Below are 21,693 nucleotides of genomic sequence, written 5' to 3'. Positions count from 1 at the left end.
AATGGACCTGGACATCCTGAACGAGAATAGGCTGGCTAAAGTGAATCCCATGAAGATGATTGTTCGTGGCTCTCTTCAGCTTGGAGTGCCAGCATTCATTTCTTTCTCATTCAGCCCAATGGAGTTTCGTAATAGCAAGAGAATAATGAAGGTATTCAAAGCGAATCATTGTTGACCGTATTACACCAAGAATTGGGAGATATGCATCGGATGCGGCTATTATACAAGCGGGAATGTAGTACACGGGCTTACACTGTTTCGTAGAACCCGATTTCCCAATTCTGCATACACTCTTAGGCAAAAGGGTGTTAAAAGGGTGTGTGGCTCGTCCTTTTGAGGACTAATGGGGCTGCCACAACCACTATTCTCTTTAAGGACTAACGGCACTGTGTCTAACAGTTAGTCCCCACAGACGAACTCAAGGGACCAACATTAGGTTCTCACATTTACAACTTAGCGAGTAATCGTTAGTCCCACAATTCACCTCAAAAGACTAACATTCAGTGCTCACATTTGCACCTTATAGAGGAACTGTCAGTCCCCAGATTTACACCTTCCCGAAAAAACGTTAGTCCTCACAGTTGCACCTTGTCGGACGAATGGTTGATCCACTCAAATGCTCCAATCGGATGGACTTTTTGTCCCGAGTTCACACATTGCTTTTTGTTTATTTTCCGCCATGCCTAATTCTTTTTTCGCGTGTTTTTCTGCACAGCGAGCAAGAAATTGCACAGAAAACACGCGAAAAAGTAGTTAGCCACCTATTTGTAACTGCTTTCATAGTCACGGCAACAACGAACGACAGAAGTGAGACATCAAAATCCTATATTTTTCTTTATACACATGAAGTTTCTCATTCTTTTGAGTGAATTCATGGTGAAATATACAACTCCAGTCTCGTTGTCCAATCTTGTTCACTCCTTGAGGAGCTCATCCGACGGAAGCGATAGATGACAGGCATTGCAGACGCAAGCGCAGGCAGCCTTCTGCCTGTTGTGTTCCCACGGCTGCACGTACAATAATATAGTAAAAATAGTTGGGCACACGTGATAGAAGATGAAGATGCACGCATATGACAAGTACGTGCACGTTGATATAAAAACAAGCGTCAAAAATGACAAACAATCAACTTTACATTCACTTCTCGCACAGTCCTTTTGAAGCTGCTCTAACGAAAGAGATTGATGACAGGCATCGCAGAGGCCAGCGACACAGTCTTCAGCATGGTGTGTGCACACGGCTGCACAATAAGTATGTAAAATAGCGAGTCACACGTGACAAAGGATGAATACAAATGCAAATGAGAATTACGTGCAAGGTAAAATCAAAACATGCGTGAGATATGACATGCTAATAATTTCACCGTGATGTCACACATCGTGAAAGACTCATTTGAACCCCCGTAGCGCAACAGCTTAGTAGCGGCAGCCGCAGCCACAACTTCGCGAACCACCGTGCTGCCAACAAGTCGGTGAATTCTAAGTGAGCGACCTCGTTCAGCTCGAGCAAGTGAACGCGAGACCAAGCACGGCGCTGCACACGGAGTGTCTGCCACCAGCGAACTTCGAACAGGAGAGCGAGCGTAAGCTTGGCCACCGGCACGAACAGCGCCGAGCTGGTTTGGAGCTAGCGCCAAAGAAATTGACGGTAATGCGGCACTTTTCCACAAACTCGAGCGAGTGCAGCGCGCATACGCGACTCCGCCACCGCGGCCAATGGATGGCGCCGAGCTGCTTACGGCCGACTCATGGGAAAGGCAACTGTTATGGCGACCAATTTTTATTGAGTACTGACGGTATCGAAAGCCCCGTTTGCCCGTGCTGCTGCACTTACAGCGTGCGACATACTACAACCAAGCTCTTTACGAAAACCGACGTCTCCAACCACAGCGACGATGTCTCAGCTAAATATCGTCAGCCCGGAGCTCATCGTGGCAGCGAAAACAGGCGAGCACTCGACGAACGAGCATACGGGAGGTCGACGGCAATAACGGCCAGTTTCCAGGCGATCGCAAAGCACTGGCGAACTGCAGACGCCGGAGCTGACCGTGGCGATGCATTTCGTGTGTGCGATATATAACACGACCGAGCCCGTTGACGGCAAGCGAGATCCGTATCGCACACGCCATAAGTAGAGTAGAATAAAGAATGATAACCTACTTGCTTTAGAATCCAGTGTTGTTTTCTGCCCTGACTCGGACTGAAGTATATATCCGATAGGCCTGTTGTCTTCTCGGCCGCCATATTGGCCTTCCCTACTCTTGCTGTCGTGTGTTGGTCGTGACTATCTCGAAGCCAGAGATATACTGGGCGGCGTGGTGACGTACCGAGACTTGCTCCAGACTTCATGAATGCAGCGAAACGCCAAAGCAGCAGCCCACGCTCATCCAAGCGTACACACAAGCACCACATCGTAATTCTTAGATCGTCGAGTCTAGGCGGCCATGGTCGAGCACTCCGAGCGTGACGCAACGCCAAGCATCGCCGGCGAAATACGGGGAAAGACAGAGCCAGCAGACGTGGAGAGGGGAGAAGAAGGAGGGCTGGTCACCTAGGCAATGCTTTTCGCGCTGCCTGCAATGGTCGAGCAGTTCATGCCTTGGTTTCGTGTGGCACGCTTCCCTCTGTGGTTGCTCCTCAACGGTCTATCCATTCATCGCGCGCGCCTTTTCGGCTTCTTTACTCCTTTTTCGGGTAATTTTACCTTAGAGTGTAGACACCAAATATCTGGCTCGGACTAGTTTCGGCCCCCTGGCATCTTCCACCCTCCAGCCACGCAGCAGCTGAAGGCCTCCCCTTTGTACCAATTCGCCGCAATAAGTGCTCACGCGATTACTGCTGCCACAACGCCGAACACGAGAACCTCACGACTGCGTTGTTAAAACAGTGTTCGGCACTCGTCTACTTGACCGCTAGCAGCGCAAACACTGCCGAGTGCACGTGCGCCTACGTTTTAGACTAGACGTCACAGAGTGAATGGTAGCAGAACTGCCACTGCAATTCAGAGTGCAGAGTACCGCATGAGTTATATGAGAGCCACATGTTCAGTTTCTACCGGCGATAACTAATTTGTTGTTTGCTTTCCTTTTTACAGCAAAGCTTCAATTGAGGCTAGTTGGCGCGGCATTGTAATGTGGTTGTGCTGAACTCATTGTCGATCACACATAGAAGGTTGACACAATGAAGAAAATAAAACAGAACATTTCATAGATGCATATTTTGCGTTTAAAGCACGCAACTGCATGAGTCATTTTGGTCATTTTACTTAGCGCAACCGCAAACAAAAACATTTACTTTAATCATGTTTACATCATAATCACTACAGATAAATATTTGCTTTCCTTGGCTTGTTCAACTTACTGTTCTGTCTTATACAGACAAACGAGTTTTCAAAATTCCCAATTGGGGTAAAGTCTGAACTTGACTGTGGATTAGTGCGCCAGGTTTCACTGTGTAGCCGATTATTGTACGCATGTTTTTGTTCAGTACTTCAGCCGTACCTATTCTGTTGCTGCTCTCATGTGGTCCCGCTATGGTCAAACGTGCTACTGTCGTTATACCATCTTGAAACTACGACAAACTGTTTGGTATTCGAAGTCCTTGACACTCGGGACGTGATAATCCAGTTGCCGTTCATCATTGCCTTTCTGACAATACCTTTGCCTCCTATGCTTGTTACCTAGCCGGCTTGACTTTCGGCGGGTTTGACCTAACTGTTGACGTGCACTCCAGGGAGTTTCTAGGGGGTCGCAGCCGTCCTGAGAAGAAAGTGGACAGCGCTAGATGTCCTTTGAACTGCTGTTACGAGGTGCTGCAGGTCCGGAGAGAATCTCCCAGGGAGTACCATAATCGGTAGCTGCTTCCTGGCCCCCTGACGCCGCAACTTCCAGAAAGAGATTACTTGACTCGTCGCCGCCAGTGTGAACCCATCTCCTTCGACCTTATACACTGCGCGCTCCATAGAAAAATGCCACCTCACTTTCTCAGTTTTTCCTTTATGGCTCAGGTGGCTTTCTGCGGGCCTTTCTGTGACCAATCGTGTGCGCGAGCGCGGAAGGAAGGCCAACGCTGAGTACTTCTTCATGGCTCTGCATGCTTTCACCACCCGCACACCTTCCCCCATGCTTCGTGCTGCTGTTTTTTTTTCATGACACTTTTGCGCCTTGAAAAGTTGTGTTCACTGCACAAGCGCCGTTCCTTGTGTCGTTGTCACACCACGAGTTCTCAGTACGAAAAGTTCTTATGATTTTCTATTTACATCAACCTTTGCTTTTATGCCAGCAGCTGTTTGTCTAGCATTATATTGCAATGTTTTTTTTTTCACCAGGTTCTCTGAAGTGAACCGCAAACGTAATGTATTCTTCCTCTTTTACAGCTTGATTACTTCAAAGACTACACTATATCGCATTATTTCGGCCGCGACGTGACGTTTTACACAAAGTTCATATTAATGTATGGTGCGAATCCTCCTTCGGATAAGAAACTTGCTGCGAAGATAAAAAACTATGACGACCAACGTGAGAAGCTTGCTCTTTTCTTGTAACACTAGTTATCTCTAATGATGTGCATGCTTTTTCTAAGACGTGGCTACGTGTGTGTTTGCCATGTGGCTTGTATGAAGACAAAAATTTGGGTTGTTATGGCCTGGTGACCCCTTTCTTTCCTATACTGCCACAGTTCCGTGTGAGCTTCGTTGCAAACAAATAGAGCCATCTGTAGAATTCAGTGCGATGCGAAAAATATTTCATCACTTTTATTGTCTCAGTTACGTTCTTATTGCAACGTTTTTACGTAACCCTGTGACATCGATATCAATGGTGTTTTCTAATACATCATGGCTCTGTTTAGGAAAGTTGTCTTACTAGAATTTACTTTGATACATCGGTAAAATGTTTCCTGGTGATGAAAATAAAAAAATGAATTAGTGTTTTCAGGAAGATATAAAGCTTTTTAATGTTTCTGCAGTTCATTTAATTGAAGGAACCACAAATTTGGAACAAAACTTGGAGCCCATTCGTATTAACGACCTCGGTATCCACACAGCACCATACACAACTTCAGGTAGGAGAAGGTTTCGTATCTGTTTCGTTAGTAGTTTCAGCAGCTTTATGTCTTATGTTATTTAAACATTCTAGCGACAGGGTAATGAAATAAGAAAGAATAATAGTCATCCTCCTAACAAATCAGCGAATATGCACGGCACGTGGAAACACCTGAAATACTTGCAGAACAACTGAACAATCGCGTTCTCTGCAAGTTGAAGACTGGCTACAAAAAAGTTGTAGCTTACAGATAGAAGGAATGTTTCGCACAATATAGAACCGGAGGTACTAATTTGGAAACGACAGTGATAGATGCAATATTAAAAGGCAGGATTAGAACGAAGTCACTGAGGTGACAAATGGGGGTTAGGGCTATCATAGTTCCATAAGAACGCAAACATGGGCTGGGCACGTAGCGCGTAAGCAGGATAAATGCTGCTCATTAGTGGTTTTTCTGGATTCTGAGAAAAGTCAAACGTGCAAAGGGGAGAGAAGGCAGATGAGATTAATGAGTTCACAGCCAGGAAAGAATGCACAAGACCGGGTTGATTGGCGCAAAATAGAAGAGGTCTTAGCCCTGCAGCGGGCGTAGCGAAGCTGATGTTGTGACGATAATAATGATGATGGGTAAGACTACTGACGACCAGCAGCACATCGCGACCAGTTTGATATCTTCAGCGGTTTCGCGACCAAAAACAGCCTATTAACCGAGATTGTGAAAACATATTGCACAAATACTTCGAAGAAATTGATTTCTCAGTAATAAATATTATGTGGCTATTAACGTCCCAAAACCACCACATGACTATGAGAGATGTTGTATTAGAGGGCTCCGAAACTTTCGACCACCCTGCGTTTTCTAAATGTACTTCAATTGTCTTTTGCAGAAATATTTTTAACAGGGAATAGCTTGTAATGTTTGCTGAAATGTATTTCACCATACTTGTTTCACCAACACTCGAATGAACACTTTTAACGGACTTCAATGTTCAGAAGTACAAATATCTTGCACTGCACGTAATGATCAGATTGGCGGAAGGTGACGTCAATACAGAAAGACCTCAACGGGGGACACATATCTTGAAATATTGACCAATCTGGTTATAAATTTCCATTTCCGCATAAAATTGCCTGGATTGTTCACCGCTCAGAGCAAACAAGCACTGAATAATCAATTGTTTATTAGTGTGCTTTGCGTGCCGAAGTTTACATTAGGAACACGTAGGAAGGCTGCTGCGGCTTTTCAGGCTATGCTGTTTGAGTTAATGCATGCCAAAAATGGTAGCACTTTTTGCTTTCCCACGCAAAGATAAAGGTTTGATTAAGGGCCCTTTATCCCCTGTGAACTGAGAGACAAGAGGTGCTCTCCTGGAAGCGTTATCACCTTATCGCCAATCGTTTCATAATAAAACACTTCCGCAATGTCCAAACATGATCTTAAAATTATCAGCATGTCGTTAACAATCCGTCTATTTTTGCCATCGCAGTCAAAACTCAATAAGCCCAAGTGAAAGGAATAGATCGTGCTCGACAGTCATGCTACAAATGGCAGAATGAGCATGGGAATGCGTGGCAAAGCACGGAACAGGAAATTCACAGCTCATCTCTCGTATTTTGGCCAATCAACACCTAATATTTGTCCCATGGGAGTCACGCGAGACTTAAGTAAACGAAAATATTTCAACAGCAAAGGACGCCCTCATTACCTTGTTGCCTCGATTTCTTGGTGCCCTTTTACTTGAGAGGCCAACTTTGCTCTTTACGTGTTAGCACTTTTGAAGCATTTTTCTGTCCACTGGTGATTTTTTATTATTGAGAACTTCGTCGTACAATCACATGTATAATTCTTAGTGAATGACTTCCAATAAACCCTAGACACAAATAGACGCAAATGTTAAAAAATTCCATATTCACCGCACATTTCAAAACCGAGCATAAAAATTTGCAGTAACTCTTGAGGGACGCACTTGAAAAACCTCGAGTGTTAAAGTGCGCTTTGAAACCTGAAGCACGTCTCCCCTTTTCACTTCGTTTCTGGTCTATTGAAAGCGCTTCAAATTGCAGAAAGCTCCGCCGCGGTGGTCTAGTGGCTAAGGTACTCCACTGCTGACCGACAGGTCGCATGATTAAATCCCGGTGGCGGTGGCTCCAATTTTGATAGAGGTGAGAATGCTGTAGGCATGTGTGCTCAGATTTGGGTGCAGGTTAAAAAACCTCCGGTGATTGAAATTGTCGCAGCCCTCCACCAACGTGTCTCTCATAACCGTAAACAGGTCTTAAGACGTTAAACCTCACAAATCAAATAAATTCCAAAGATCGTTTTGCGGAGAATCGGCTGCGCGTAACTTTAAAAAAATCTTAAATACGGCTTGTTAAAGACAAACTTCAACGGAAAACACCCCTAGCAAGTGTCTGCCTTGATGTCAATGTGATTTATCTACTGACTTCTACTATTTAAACTAGGTGTACTCCTATAACACGACTATGGAGTTTAATCTAATATAGTATATCCTGAATGCTGGAGAAACTCTGCACCAAATATGTGTCTTGTTTTGAGGGATGTTAGTACGGCAGCGCTATGCTACCGCCATTGTGTCAGCTGTTTTTCTTCAGTGTTTCTTTATTGTTTTCAGACAATTGGATTGATTATATTATGTTGTACACCAACAACAGCTATCAGGCTGCAGACTACATTTACTGCCGAAAAGCAGCCCTTCATGTTCTCGTGAAGATCTACAAGGATATGGGTGAAACAGCGCTACGATATCTGGTTGCCTGGAAATTCTTCACGCACCTCGTTCGCTTCACTGAGCCTTACATATTTCTTGACAATAGGACTGAGAGCGATGCTTGCTTCGAACACGTCACACAAGTTATGAGTCTGGCTGTTATCAGCCCCTTATTGCAGTCGGGTGAGTCTATTTCGTTGTACACCTGCAGTGTAGATCGCCTAAGCGCCATCACTCTTTTGTTCTGAAAGTGAGCACATATAATCAGTTGTGGAGACATAAGGCCAAGATCTGCTGCATCGCTCCTGGTCACAGCCACCACAGTGTGCCCCGCACTTAAGGCCGTTCCTGAAGCCACTGTCGCAAGCGCGGCGAAACAGTGTTTTGTCATACATGGAAGGAGACGACACATAGCTAAAGTGAAAATTCGAGAAACCAAGTGGACGCACGGGAACAGTCGGAGCATTTTTCTTTTTCACATTAAGCATAAAGAGTTTTCTGTCATAAGTGAAACATTCTTTAAAATACCGTAACAACGGCGGTCTCGAAAAGACACCTATACTACAAGCCGCAAAGCGCTCAAAATAAAGTGCGGGTGCAGACGGCACCTAGATACTCCTGCACTAATCATCAGTATAAACTTTAACGTCGTTTTTTCGTTATTATTTTGCATGTTGGCCTTTTTAGGAAGCCAGGTAGATTAAATTAGAAGTTTTGATGAGCTTCGTTCAACAAATGTCGCCGTAAGATAAAACATTCTGTTCAAAATTCTTCATGCCTACGCAAAAATTTTGGCTCGAAAGTTTCGCCTTCGTTTTCTGCTGTATCAATATGCCTGTGATGATGACACTAAACTCATTCAGGAAGTCAGAGTACATTTTAACAATGAGAACTGAATAATTTTATTAGTTTCGTTTCTGTTTCACGTGTGTGAATTATTGCCATGTTTGACCTACATAAACGTAAAAATTTCGATCATCTGTGTGTCCGCACTTAGTGTAGTGTTCTCTGGGTAAGTCAACGCTGCAGATCTTAGGTTGTGGACATACTGCGATTGACCGTGTGTGCTTTTGCCGTTCCGAAAAATTGGGGGACTCTCTTGCTTCGCCATTAGGAGTTGATTCTGGAGAGGTGTGTGGTCCTTAGTGCGCCATTTGCCCACCTAGTGTATACCTTGTATTCTATGATGGTATTCGAAAGCTTTAGAATGTGAATTTCTACAATATACTCAGTTGACGTAAAAGTAGGTTGTAAGACTGAATATTTCTCATATATCAGTATTCTGTGTACGGATAGCTTGGTCCTAAACACGACAAATTATGTGCATCAAAAGCTTTCGTACTTGCTAGGTACCCATTACGTAGTCTTAATAGAATACGCACAAGCGTGTGTACATTTAGGGCCGAAGCTCCTTATGCTCCTCCGCATGTATGGAGCAGTACATAGCCACCGGTGGCACATACCTGCTCTAGAGCGTGTATGTGCCTCAGGAGATGCGAGACGGAAGGTGGAGGTCTTTAGAGTGTTCACTGAATGTACGCACGGACGAACGCAGAGACGGACAGACAGACTAGCAGAAGGACGGAGGATGAATGGACGCCCGGACGTACGGATGAATGGACCCACGAGTGGACGAAAAACGGATGGGTGAACTCACGCAAGGACGCATGGACAGACGAACAGAAGTGTGGATGGACGCATGGATGGTCGCGCAGACGGAGAGAAGCACGGACGGGCTAACGGACGTTTCGCCCTTCTCATCATCATTCGCTCCGTGGATGTGCTGTGTTTTTTTTTCGTAGAGGTTGATCCTCTTGATTAACATGTTTTGACAGCGATGACAATGTACAGCTGCGGTCACGTCTGCGCAGAGCATGCCAACGGCCGGTTTTTCTCTGTGGGGCAAAACCTCGGGGCAGTATCAGGCTCTGACGTGGTCAGTCTGACAACTAGGCCGTGCATGCTCATGATACATCACTCCATATCCCGAAACTGCCTCAAGGTCTCGGCCCGCAAAGCAAAAACCGACTGCTCGAGCGCTCTACACAAACGTGGCCGCGGTTTTACTTGTACCATGCATATTACATGCTGTATTATTACCAAGCTTGAACGTTATTTTCTTTGCATTTCCAAGCAGAACAAAGTACTTTAACTATACTGCTGAGGAGGTGCGTGGCTTTGAGGTAGAACACCAGAACACACTGCCTGCATTGCAAATGGCATGGGCTCGATCATGACTCCGAAGCCAATATTTTACGGGCGAGGCTCCTCATCGCGTCCCTCGATCGTCCTGTTATTGTAGTAACCACCGGTGGCAAATACCCCAGAGAGAAGTCCTTATAAGTCGGCTTGATGGCGGTACTTGTATATGATGAATAAATGATAAAAAGATCAGAGATGGCGGTACATGGAGTGTTCACTAGTTAGACAGACGGATGGACACACAGATAGACGATTGGACTGACGGACGCGCGCACGAACAGACAGAAAGAGAGGCAGGTGCACGGACGGACGGGCGGATGGACAGACTGACGAACGAAAGGATGGAGGACGCGTAGTCGGACGCACCAACAGTAACAAGGGTGGATGGACGCACGGATGGACGCAAGAACGCATGGACGGATGAAAGCACGGACGGACCACCCCACCAATCATCATGTACTCGATGGATATGCTGTTATCTTTATTGCTTATTTTATTACTTCTTTCTTGATACTTAATCACACGCAATTCCATTTTTCGCTCAAAGTGAACCACGCCCATGTCGACACCTACACCGAAATTTCTGCAAAACGAGATCTCTAACACTATCACGTTATACCTCCTTTTAATACCAGCTGTCAAAGAGCATGACAGCATGCGAACACCAATATCGGTAGTTGTGTAGTACACACGAATGAAAATTAGTGTCCTCTACACGCAGTGCGGAATGGTTGTTTCATAGCTATTTATTTATTAGGTGAGTTGGGTAAATACTGCCGGCTATCTGTGGAGGAGGCCATATGAATTAGTGAGGTATATATACAGAGGGAAACAGCACTACCTTCAAGCATCTAATGGAATCGCACGTTAGGAACAAGACAAAAAATACACGAACACAATCGGTGAAGCAACAACATTGCTAAGACAAACTCAACAAAAACAGGTAGCACATTTTCGGTCCCTCTGTTACGAATCTGTAACAGAGAGTCCAAAAAATATGCAGGCTAAAGAAACAAAAACCTTATCACCATTCATTCGAACACAGGAAAGTGAAAATTGATAGCGATTACAAGAAATATTATGAGATTCAAGCACAACGACACTGATGGCGCTTCGCATATCAAGTGTAGTGACAATTGTGCCACCTGATTATGTTCGAGGTTGATTGTATATTACAAAGAACTAACAATAAAGTATATATTAGATTGTTTATTGGATAATTAAGAATTTAGTTAAAGATAATAAAATTCTGCAACCATACTAGTTGCTTACACTGGGTTCGCAATATTGAAACAGGCGATATCAATTAATAAACAAGACAACTACACTCTTCACTTGTTCAGAAATATGTGTGCAAAACTTCTTGCCCACCTGGTCATCATAGGTATAAAAAAAAAGATGCCTAAAGAGCAGAAGTCGCCAAAAATTGTATCTTGATACAAAAAGCATTTAAGATATGATTGGCAGCTCATCTATTACGCAGAAATAGGCTTACTAAAATTCTTCATACAGTGAGAGCTTAGGAATAATCGGTATTTTGAGCGTGTGGGTTTGGTGAACTGCCTATGCGAAGTTCAAAGAGAAGCACCCGCGTGGCATAATCTGTGGGACTCTAGACAATTAATTCTTTCTTTTGTTTTTAGTACCCATCTGGTGAACTAGCGCTGTGTGAGCATTTTCAGCCTACTTTATGTTTATTCACCATAATGAATATTGTGTCTTTTAATTACAAAAGCTCGACTCGCATAAACAATCAGAAGCAGAAATAGGTAATTTCAGAAAAAATTCACTTGTCGACCCGCGTCGACCGTTAGGTCGATGCGGGTCGACAAGTGAATTTTTTATGAGTGTCGACAAGTGAATTGCCTTTTATGAGTGTCCAACACGACTGCAGAAAACCACCTCGAAATATTGAATAGAGTTGCATATTACGGGCAGCAGAAAAAAAAATATATGAAGTAATATTCTGCGAAGCAACATCATTCGTAAGAAGTACTTAAACTGAAAAGAGAACACATTTTCCGTCAGTCAGTATTCGCATCTACATCATGAAAAGCGAAAAGAATATAAAAAGCAAAAACTTTAACCATTCATTCGAACACAGCAAAGTGAAAACCTATAGCAAGTGATGACATGGAGTAACACGCTTGAAGCGCGGTAACACTTACGGCACTCCCTTTGTGATCGTCTGCAAAAAACACTGTCAGTGAATGAGGCGTGTCAATTCGCAATTGTCTGACGATAGAAAGGGTTCAAACAAGTGTTTGTTTTTCACCGCAGCTTGACCACTATTTTTGTATGAATAGATCAGGAAAACCTGCTAATCGGAGGTACCGTGAATGCAGATTGATGAACTCTTAACGCTATGCAGCAGACTAAGCTTAATCATTCGTAATAGCGCCTCATTTTCATTTTTTCTTTTCCTGCTTTTTGTAGAAGAAGCGACTGTATCGTTGTTTAAATATAACTGTTATGGATAAACCTATGCAGTTTTACTTGGGTTCTTTCTAGTTTGAGTTTATTAGAGAATGTCTTGGCCGCTACTGCATATTCTAATATGCGCCTAATGAACGTCCTGTGGGCTAATAGTTTTATTTCTGTTGTTCTTTTCGACCAAGCGTGTCCCGAATTCCCCCAATTTTACGTATTCTTTTTTTAACAATAAGTTTAACACATTGATTGCAGCCTCTTTTCTATTTTTATTGCCTGACTTTGATCCCCGATTTATCCAACGCTGCCTTTCAAAATTTATTTAGGGCGAAAGAGAAGAAAACAATATGGTAATACAACATAATACTGCGCCACACTACAATCAAGAACACTTTTTCTAAACAACTTGCTTTTATCATCCTTTCTTGAGCAGAGGTTCAACCATACATGATAAGAAGAGTGAGGAACATGGTGGACGAAATCCGCAATGCCTACGTGAGGGGCCTGCATGATTCACCCTGGCTCAGCACCACCTTTCGACAAGCTGCTGTAAAGAAGATGACATATATGCTGTCCTACGTGGGAAGTCCAGGGCAGCGCTTAGACCATGACTATGTCGAAGCACTTTACAGTCAGTATTCACGTTTCTACAAAACTACAAAGATAAGTGTTTGTACAGAGGGAGGTGGGTAGGGCGAACGGGGGTGGGAGGGCGCTTCGCACCTCCTTTGTGGTTCAATGGCAAGTGTGACCAATATCTTTGCTCTGTCTGCACTGTTTCGTCATGCCTAACGAGTAGTATTATATTCATTTTTTCATAAGTTTTTCGTAAGTGTGGCTTCGGAGCTGTCAATCTGCATTGCAACAAATACCCACATGCACTTTAAACTCTTGAAATCCAGAGACCGAACGCAGCTCATTGTACTTAGCATCACCTTGCGCTTTTCAGCCTTTGCAGATAAATTACGTTTTTATACCACCCAATGGTACCAGGAGGTCTGCAGAGATGTTTCTAGAATTATTCTAAATTGTTGAATTTAATAAGCCATAATTTCATCAATCAGCTTCAACTTCGACTGAAACCTAACTACGGCAACAAACGTTGCTTCGCGGCACCCTGAAGGAAATAATGCTTAGATCGTACCAATTTTACATTCTCAGGTCAAGCGCCGAGTGTAAATGCGGTTTCAGTTCAGTCTCGTGTTAAGCACACTCTATATCACTTCAATTCACTTCCTGTCTACATAAATATATGAATCTAGCTATCCAATTGCCAAGGCAAAATCTATTGGAAGTGTGTGCCATGCTTTCCCTTGAATATACTGAAACATCTCCTGATAGCATGATTGAATTATTGCGAGCGTAAGTAGACGAGGATTCATATTTTGCAAATATTTGTTTCAACTCAATTTAGTTTACGATCTGTTGTTGTTGCGAGAACACAATATATCGCAAGTGTCGTACATTTATTCTTTTATTCTAAATACTGATGGCCATATTGCGCTCTTAAAGGCTGAAACAGTTCACAATACAGAAAAAGCAAATGCACACGTCATAAGAACGTACAAACAGCATAGCACAAACAGCACAATACAAACTAAAAAGCAAAAAAAATTAGTATACACAGAGTCAAAGCATACACAGTCCAGTGACAGAAGACTTTCGTCGAAACCCCGAGCAAAATCACACCATCAAATATTTCTGGGCTTAGATTATTCCCGACGTCAATTGTTATTTTAACCAAGAAAGAATGATTGTGGTTATCAACTCTCGATGCGTACAGTCTCACAACATAGGGGTGGGGGGATTGAGGTGGTACTTTGCCTGGAGGCCGCAATAGAGGCCGCAAGTTGAAGAAGCAGGAAGAACGTCCCCTCTGGCGCTGGCAGGAATAAGCTGGTCCGTGGGAGTCTGGCAACGACTATATAACCTTTTACAGAAATAATAATAAAATATAGTGTATAAAGCTTCAGGTACCTTACAGCTGAACAGGGTGATGTGAACTTGCGTTTTATTACAGGCGTTTCCGTAACCTGAATGTGGTTCTCAAACACCTCTCCCTTCCAGCAACAAAACAGAAATGACATTTTTGTTGCCTGCCTAAGAGCACTGCCACGGACATTATGCCGTGTGTATGTGCTTATGTGTAGGCCGGTATGTCTGTATGACCAAGAATATAAACGCTGCGCCATTTGCGCTATTGTGCATCAAGCCTATTTACCTATGCCATTCTGCGCCAAACCAACCCTGTTGCACCTTACTCATTATCGACACGGTACTACGCCTCAGCACCAAAATTTCACCGCATAGTGTGAAAGCCATCGAGCCCAATACCCGATCACTTCACTTTTGTTTTCTGTTTCATCAAAAACACAATCGCTCAAGCAGCAGTTGTAAACTACGATTTTAAGGGCATGGTCATGATCGCTGACTCATGAATCCTTTTACCTGCTGCCCTCTCAACGTGATGAACTACTGTACGACGAAAGGATTGCTTCCTGGCGGCGTCATAATATCTTGAAGCAGCATATGGTAGTGTTACGCGATATTAGATCTTATTCAGCTAGCTGGGAGCCTCACTTCCTGCAACAATTCAACTTATTATCACATTCATTGCTTCGCCCTTGTGGAAAGACTTTTTGTAACTTCACGACAGCGTTCAGAAAAAAAAAGAATGGCTGTAAGGGTACTCAGAAAGAGTTGATACGCAGCTCGCAGAACAGCCTAGCAAAGACAGGTCCACAGGACCACTTATCGAGCGCACGTGCGTATTCTCATCGTTTCGACACTGTGCTCCGCAATGCAAAACTTCTATACTCGGTGGTCAACGAGCGTGCATTAAAGTAAGAAAGTCACCACTTTACCGCAAAGACGAAGCAATGAATGCGATAGCAGCAAATTGGAAGGTCACGGGCAAAATTAGTGCCCCGTACTTTTCACACACAAATGACGCATCAAATGTACTCACAGGTACAGATGCACACGAATAAGCGTCTCAGAATAAGCACGTGCTTTCTTCAAACGGAGACTTCAACGACTGGAGTGACATTTGTGCGCCCGGTAACTACAACATAATCGTTCCAGGTAAAGCTTGAGGCCAGCCAAGACGCATGATCCTCCCCTTTTCTCTACCGTGGTATAAGGGCACGCGAGGCAGCCCCGCCTCCCCCCCCTTCCTCCTCCAAGCAGGGCAAAGTACCCATCGGAGATAAGAGCATGCGCTGCCGCGTAATGCGGTAACGCCTGCTCATTGCACCATCTTGCTGGTAGTGCTGAAAACACGATAATTAGTTTCCGAGATGCCCATCACAGCGGCAAGTGGTAGATATAAATATCTTGCTGTTTGAAAGCTGAAGGACGTGCTCTTTGGTGGCTCAGTGATTAACGCCTCGCACCCACGATTCTTAGGACACAAGTACCAATTCACGTCCGTAGTCTTTTTCTGGATTTTTATTTCTTGCATTTTCATATATATATATATATATATATATATATATATTGTCGCGAGAGGAAACGATAGACAGGAACTCGAAGTGGACGACCGTTTACTCAGCCACAGTAGCCATCCCCTTCTTCGCTCTCGTCTTCTGCCACCAACACATTGTGGCATTACCCTCTCCTAAATGAAAAAAAAGAAGAAGATGTATCGTATGAATGCCGCGGCTCCGAAAAACAAAAAAGTAGTCAAAAATGTCTCTGTTCATTAAAAAGAAAAAGGACGAGATGAAAATAAAGAAGCAAAAAAGAAATGTACAATTGTCTTGAAGGCTCTTGCCACATCACAAAGTGATGACTTGCAGTCAACGCGAATAGGAAGGCTTCATCCTAAAGACGTGAACCACATCCGAGGAGCGTAGTCTACGAGAACGCTGTGACGTGTCTGCTGGGACAACTTCGTAGTTCACTTCGCCGAGGCGATGAAGAACTAGGTAGAGTATGAAGTACCGACGTAACAATTTTTCTGAGCGTCTACGTTGACGTATTGGAGTCCAAACTCAGACTAGGTCACCGGGTTCATACTTTACTGCTCTGTGGTGGGGGTTGTACCGGTGAGCATCTTGATTTTGCCGTGAAAAAATGCGAAAGTGCGCCAGCTGCTGGGCGTCTTCGGCACGCTGAGCAAATACTTCTGCGTCTAGGGTAATCGTGTAGAGCAGAGTGGATTGCAGCATCGTGTCAAGCATTGTGGTGACGTCGCAGCCGTAAACCAGACGAAAAGGAGCAAAGCCGGTGGTTTTCTGCAGAGCCGTATTGTAGGCAAATGTTATATACGGGAGGATTTCAACCCAATTCTTCTGATCCTTGGCGACATACCTCGAAAGCATATCTGCAATCGTTTTCTTAGGGCGTTCGGTTAACGCGTTAGTCTGCAGGTGGTACGCAGTTGCTCTTCGGTGCGTCGTGCCACTCATCGACAGGATCTCTCAGAGCAACTATGCCGTGAAAGCAGTACCATGATCTGTGATGACGACAGCGGGAACACGGTAGCGGAGGACGATGTTCCTGATGAAAAAGTCAGCCACCTCGGAAGCAGTTGCTCACTGGGCAGCTTGTGTTTCGCAGTATCTGGTCAAGTAGTCAGTGGCAAACACAATCCATCGGTTACCAGCCGTAGACTTCAAAAATGGGCCGAGTAAATCCATCCCGACCTTTTGAAAAGGTGCGTGAGGGGGTCACAAAAGCTGAAGCAGACCGGCTGGTTTCATCGTTGGATTTTTGCGGGGCCGACAGGCTCTGCATGTCTTGAGGTACTGCCGTATGGTTTTCGTAAGTTTACACCAGTATAATTTGTCCTTGATCCGCGCCAGAGCACGCGCGAAGCCAGAATACCCTGACAATGCCTCGTAGTGACAAGCACGCCAAATATTATCGCGGAGAGCAGGAGGAACGACGAATAGGTAAACAGTTTTTGTTGTATGAAAGTTGCGCTTGTAAAGAATGCCTTGGCGTAGACAGAAAGATGAAAAATTATGCGCGATCTGACGTGGGGGTTGTGGGTGACGTCCCTGAAGGTATTCGATCAGTGGTTGTAATTCCAAGTCTTCGTGTTGCTGCTCAGCCACGTTTAATGGTGCGAGAATAACAATGCAGCTGAAGTCTCCATCCTTGTCCTCTGCAGCGACCTCGACGGGTGCGTGGGAAAGACAGTCAGCGTCGGTGTGTTGAAGCGGACGGACGGGGTGATGGGGACCGTGACTGTCGCCGCGGCGGGACAGGAGCGTCATGACTAGCTTCCAAGTAATCCGCAATTTCTTGTGGGGGCTCACCCTAGCGTGGAAAAACGGGCATCTGGGTAGAATCCGCCTAGGCCTATTCGTCGGTAGTAACAGTCGCGGTAAATATGTCCAACTTCGCCACAATGGTAGCACAAAGGACGATTGTCGGGTGCACGCCAGACGGCGGACTTCCGCGGGCCAGGACAAAAATCAGCCTGAAAAGGCAGGCGATGGGCTGGAATTGGAAAACGTCTGAGGGTTCCAGAAGGTGAATGAGCAAAATGTGCCGTCGATGGCATAGAGACACGTAGGGCATCCGCGTAGGAAAGCGTGGGAGGTTCGACTTGCGATGGTGGTGAGGAATGAACGAACTGCCTGATTTCGTTACGAACGACGTTCGTAAGAGCATCGTTGCTGGGAGGGGACGCTGCATGAAATTTCCGAATTCTTCGCGTACAGCTTGCCGATGAGTTCTGTGAGGACTTGCCTGTTATCACCGCCTGGCACAAGCGAGCACGCTGCGGACATGGCCATCTGTTGCTCATACTGCGACAACCGCTGCCGAAGCATACGCTCCATAATTGTGGCTTAACGTATGAACTCTGACACAGTCGTAGGAGGATTGCCCACAAGGCCCGCGAAAAGTTGCTCCTTTGCGCCTCGCATTAGAAGGCGCACTTTCTTGTATTCTGGCATGTGGCGGTCAGCCCGTCGAAACAATCGTGACATCTCTTCTTTAAACATGGCGAGGCTCTCGTTCGGCATTTGAAATCGCGAAGTGCCTGCTCTTCTCTCTCTTTCCGTTCGCGGTTACTGAACGCCTCGCGAAGCTGCCGATGGGATTCCTGCCAACTTGTGAATGAAGTTTCGTGGTTCTCGTGCCACACCCTTGCCGCGTCTAAGAGGGAGATATACACATTCTTCAACTTACGGCGATTGTTCCAGTCGTTGATGGCAGCGACCCGGTCGACATTGTCAAGCCAGTCTTCGACATCCTCTCCGGCATCACCATGGAATTGGTTGGGTGCGCTCTACCCTACACTCCCTGGCAAAAGGTTGTTAAAAGGATATGTGGTTCGTCCTTTTTAGGGGCTACTGGGGCTGCCGCAATCATTAATACCTTTTTAGGACTAATAGCACTGAGTCTAACAGTTAGTCCCCACAGACGAGATCAAAGAACTAAGTATTTGTCCTGAAACTTACAACTTAGTGAGTAACCGTGAGTCTCACAATTTACCTCAAAGACTAACATTTTAGTCCTCACATTTGCACCTTATAGAGCAACTGTTACTCCCCACATTTACACCTTACCGAGCAACCGTTAGTCCTCACAGTTGCACCTTGCCGGACGAACGGCTGACCCACTCAATTACTGCAATCGGATGAACTTTTGGTACCCATTTCCAACATTGTTTTTGTTTATTTTCCGCCAGGCCCAAAATTTTTCTGCCTGTTTTTCTGCGCAGTGAGAAACAAATTGCGCAGAAAAGAACAAGTGAAAAAGTAGTTAGCCACCTATGTGTAACTGCTTTCGCAGTCACGGCAACAACGAAAGACAAAAGTGAGACATTATTTTATTTTTCTACATACACATAAAGTTTCTCTATTCTGCAAAGTAAATTCATGGTGAAGTGTACAAGTCCCGTCTTGTTGTAACATCTTGTTCACTCCTTGTGGAGTTCCTCCGACAGAAGCAATAGATGACAGACGTTGGAGGCGCCAGCGAACGCAGCCTTCTGCATGTTGTGTTCCCACGGCTGAACGTACAATAATATAGTAAAAATAGTTAGACACACGTGACAGAAGATGAAGATGCACGCATATTACAAGTGCGTGCACGTTAATATAAAAAGTAAGCATTAAAGTATGACACAGAAAAAACTTTACCTTCACATCTCGCACACTCCTTCTGAAGCTGCTCTAACGAAAGGGATGGATGACAGGCATCGCAGACGCCAGCGCACAGTCTTCAGCACGGTGTCTGCCCATGTCTGCACAATAAGTATGTAAAATAGTGAGTCAAACGTGACAGAGGATGAGTACAAATGCATATGAGAAATAAGTGCAAGGTGAAAGGAAAACATACGTGAGATATGACATGCTAATAATTTCACCATGATGTCACACATCGTCAAAAACTCACTTCGATCCCCGTCACGCGACAGCTTAGGAGGGTAGGCCGCAGCCACAACTCCGCGAACCACCATCCCGCAATCAAGTCAGTGAGTTCTAAGTGAGCGACGTTGTTCAGCTCGAGCAAGCGAACGCGAGACACGACACGACGCTGCACGCGGAGTGTCTGCCACCAGCAAACTTCGAACAGGAGGGCGAGCGTACGCTTGGCCGCCGCCACGAACAGCGCCGAGCTGGTTTGGAGCTAGCGCCGTAGAAATTGACGTTAATCCTCCCTTTTCCACCAACTCGAGCGAGTGCAGCGCGCAAACGCGAGTCCGCCGTCGCGACCAATGGATGGCGCCGAGATGCTTGCGACCGACTTACGGGAAAGCCAACTGTAAAGGTGACCAATTTTCACTGAGTTTCGACGCTAGCGAAAGCCCCGCCAGCCCATGCTGGTGCACTTACAGCGCGCTACATACTACAACCAAGCTCTTCACGAGAACCGGCAACGTGTTTTCGACGACTTCCAACACAGCAACGAGGTCTCAGCCCAATATCGTCAGCCCGGAGCTCATCGCGGGGGTGAAGACAGGCGAACACTCGATGAGCGAGCGTACGGGAGGCCCACGGCAATGGCGGCCAACTTCCAGGTGGTCGCAAAGCACAGGCGAACTGCCGACGCCGAAGCTGACCTTCGTGATGCATTTCGTGTGTGCGATGTTTAACACGACCGAGCCCTTTGCCGGCAAGCGCGATTCCTATCACGCACGCGACAAGTAGAGCAGAATAAAGAATGATAACCTACTTGCCTTAGACTCCAGCGCTGTTTTCTGCCCTGAGTCCGACTGAAGTATATATCCGATAGGCCTGTTGTCTTCTCGTCTGTTATATTGACCTTCCCAACTGTTACTGTCGTGTGTTGGTCGTGACTATCTTGAAGCCAGAAATATACAGCGCGGCGTGGTGACGTGTTGAGACTTGCTGTAGACTTCATTGATGTAGCGAAACGTAAAAGCAGCAGCCCACACTCATTCGAACGTACACACAAGCACCACTTCGTAGTTTTTAAATCGTAGAATCCAGATGGCCGTGGTCGAGCACTCCGAACGTGACGCAACGCGAACCGTCGGCGGCGCAATAAGGGGAAAGACTGAGCCAGCAGAGGAGGAGAAAGAGGGCTGGTCTTTTGGGAACGCTTTTCGCGTTGCCTGCAATCCCCAGGTGGTTCATCCATTTGGAGCGTGTTGCAAAGCAAGTGCTTTCGCGCGGCACGCTTCCCTCTGCGGTTGCTCCTCAGCGGTCTACCCGTTCATCGCGTGCGCCTATTGGGCTCCGTTATTCCTTTTCGGGTAATTTTGCCTTAGACTGTGCCGAAAAATGTCCCGTGACGCCTGTTTATCGCGGAGAGCTTTGCTTTTAGAAATACTGATTTCCCCAGCCTCCACTAAAGCCATCTCGAAAACGCATGGGGCATCACATTCAAATGATTGATTGATACGTGTTATTTGACATCCCACTACCATTATATGATAATAAAAGACGCCATAGTGGAGGGCACCGAAAATTTTGGCCGCCTGGGGTCTTATAACGTGCACCCGAAAGCATAGTGAAACGAGAAATGCAGATGGAAGGCTGGCTTGTGCCCCTATATATATTTGTTTTTTTAACATTTCGTTGACTTCACGTGTATGCTTGTCCTTCTGCTTCATCGCTGCTGCGGCTTCGTTTAGCACAGCTGTGCAACCCCACTACCGTCCATATAGAGACAGAAGTGCGGACAACGTACCTTTCTAAGTGCTATCGTCTGAAAGACTTGACCGGACTTTCAGGCCGACGTTTACATATCGTCCCATTTGCCACATGTGCCCATCAAAACATCATAACGCTGTCCCATACTCTTGGCTTGTTGTTGTATTGTGCATCGATGCGACACACAGAATGCACGAGGCCGGGCACC

Source organism: Rhipicephalus microplus, chromosome 3 (genome assembly GCF_043290135.1).
Source record: "Rhipicephalus microplus isolate Deutch F79 chromosome 3, USDA_Rmic, whole genome shotgun sequence".
Classification (NCBI taxonomy): domain Eukaryota; kingdom Metazoa; phylum Arthropoda; class Arachnida; order Ixodida; family Ixodidae; genus Rhipicephalus; species Rhipicephalus microplus.
This window is presented reverse-complemented; position numbering follows the sequence as displayed.